Source organism: Carassius carassius, chromosome 12 (genome assembly GCF_963082965.1).
Source record: "Carassius carassius chromosome 12, fCarCar2.1, whole genome shotgun sequence".
Taxonomy (NCBI): Eukaryota; Metazoa; Chordata; class Actinopteri; order Cypriniformes; family Cyprinidae; genus Carassius; species Carassius carassius.
Genome location: NC_081766.1, coordinates 28,147,371 through 28,149,831, shown reverse-complemented (window position 1 = coordinate 28,149,831; position 2,461 = coordinate 28,147,371).

The window sequence follows — 2,461 nt, the reverse complement described above, 5'->3', positions numbered from 1 at the left end:
GACTCCATTTTTATAGTCAAAGCATCCAGTTGCCCACCAGTGTGAGAAGTCAGTTGTTTTAGTTCATAGGTAAGTTCACTTACAATCTTTTCTTGATTTGTTTGACTTTCAAATAGACGATCCCAATTCCCTTGTAGTTGTTTAGTAAGATGTTGCATTACTTTTCCAGGCGTGGGCAAGAAACCAGGTAGGGAACCAGGTAAGCCATGTTGTATTTCTGGAGAAGTGGTTTCAGATTAGGTGCACCGATGCATGAGATCTAGTACCTGCTCCCAGGGTTGGCCTTGGTCAAGGAGGTTGTCAGCAGGTGGTCGTGGTGTAGAAGCAAAACGGACATTCCATCCGTGTGGAAGTGTGCGGGGCAGTGTGGGTGAGGAGTAGAAAATGGAAGGGCTTGGCAGTGGGTGAGTGTAAAGTTGTGCATCCTGCAGTTGCCCCGGTTGCCCACTTGGCGTAGGGATGTCTGGAGGAGGATCAATATCCACCAAAGTGGACGGGGAGGGTGGTTTTGTGGCCATATGTATTGTGTGTATCAGTCAATGTATAAAAGTTCAATAAAGGTATTGTTTATCAATGTGTGTGTGGTGAGTATGTAAATAAAAATAATAATAATACTAAAATTAACATACACCCTCACACAAAAGGTCACAATTTTCAAATGATTCCCCACCGCAATTACCAATAGGCCTACACACTCAATTCAATTGTCCATTAGCTTAGAAGCCACACCCTTATGTCTGTCATTTCACCACTTATCAAAAACACTTATCATAGGCCTAAAAAATAACAGTTGGTTCCAAAATCAGCACCACACAGTTATAGCAATAAAAAATGATTTCTTTACATGAAAATTATAAGAAGTGATAACAATAACAACATTTTTTTTTTGATTGGATTAAATTTCAGCTTATCGATTCATTAACACTATTCACAGAAGTCATACAATCTTCCCAAAAACATTCAAATTTATATTCACAAAATCAAATAATAGACTCACAATTATAAGAATATCTGAAGGTACAAAAAAAAATATAGTATTATACATTTAAGTCAGTAAGGGTCCCTGTTCGGGCGCCACTTATGTAACGGTGGCACGCCCTTGCAAAAGGATTTTTTTTAATTAATTCGGGCACCAGGTAGAATTAAGGTCTACCACACATAATAATTTATACCGGGATAGCTCGTAAGCCACCAGTTACACAAAAACAAATTGTATTAATCTTCTTCACAAAACATCCCACAAGAAAGATTTAGTGTAAATATTTATATTATTTTACAAAACAACAACAAAAAAAAACATTTCTCACAACAGAGGTTACAATAACGAATCACAATGACTTTGTAGGTCGAGTGTTGTAGGCTCGCAGTAATCAATAGTCCATGATTTGCAAAGTTTAAATCAAGATATCACACTCATATGAAAAATCGTCAAAAAATAATCGTACAAAACAGGAACAAAAGAAAAACGCTCGCTCTGAGCGTATCTTGAAAGAGTTAGAATGAGTAATTGTGAATGCTCGTTTGTGTGTGTGTGTGCGTGTGTGTGTGTGTGTGTGTGTGTGTGTAATGTAATGTGTGTTTATCACTGACGTGAATGCACAACACCACAGAGGAGACTTTCTGATAAAGAATTAATCTTTATCAGTTGTGCATAAAGTATGTCCCTATATGCACAAAACCTCAGGCTGTTGGTGAGTGCGTGATAAGGAAATGAAAAACTAAAATCAGAACTGGTTTGATGACATGATGATGACAAAAGCTTAATTTTTGAGTGAACTATCCCTTTAAATGAAAAATAAAACAGGTTCCACAACATATCTGTTTCAGTAAAGTTATAAACTAAACTAAACAACAACAACAAACATATGACAAATAGTCTTGATATAAGTGATATAAGACTTAGATGACATTAATAATAATAATAAAAATACTTACCACACAGTTAAAGTTCTTGTTTAAAAATTTTGCCTAAAAGTATCCCAGATGAATTCAATTGTTTAGCCTGCTTTTAAAAATAAAGTTTCCAAAGGTGGGTTCTCACTGCAGTGGCATAGAAGAACCATTCTGGGCTACCTAAAGAAACTTTCTGTGAACAGTTCTTAAAAAAAAACATTTATTTATTTTTTATTTTTTTTCAATGTGAAGAACGTTTTAACAATATATTCCGTAATATCTCCTCTTAACAACCAACCAGCCTATGTTCCAATAAGACCAACGTGGTTGAATAAAGAAGAGCATGATGTCTGGAACATCACAGTCTCTGATAACAATTAGATTTAGCAGAAATTCTTGTCAAGTCTGCCATTTTTCTCCAATTGCTTTATATTTCCTGAAGTTTGCCAATAGGCCTTTTGCCTAAAAGTTCTTTCAAAAAACACATAACCCTGTAATGTGATCGCACTATTTGTTCATCTCTACTGCAGGACATACAGAGCCTCAGTCAACATGGGAGGAGCTGGCG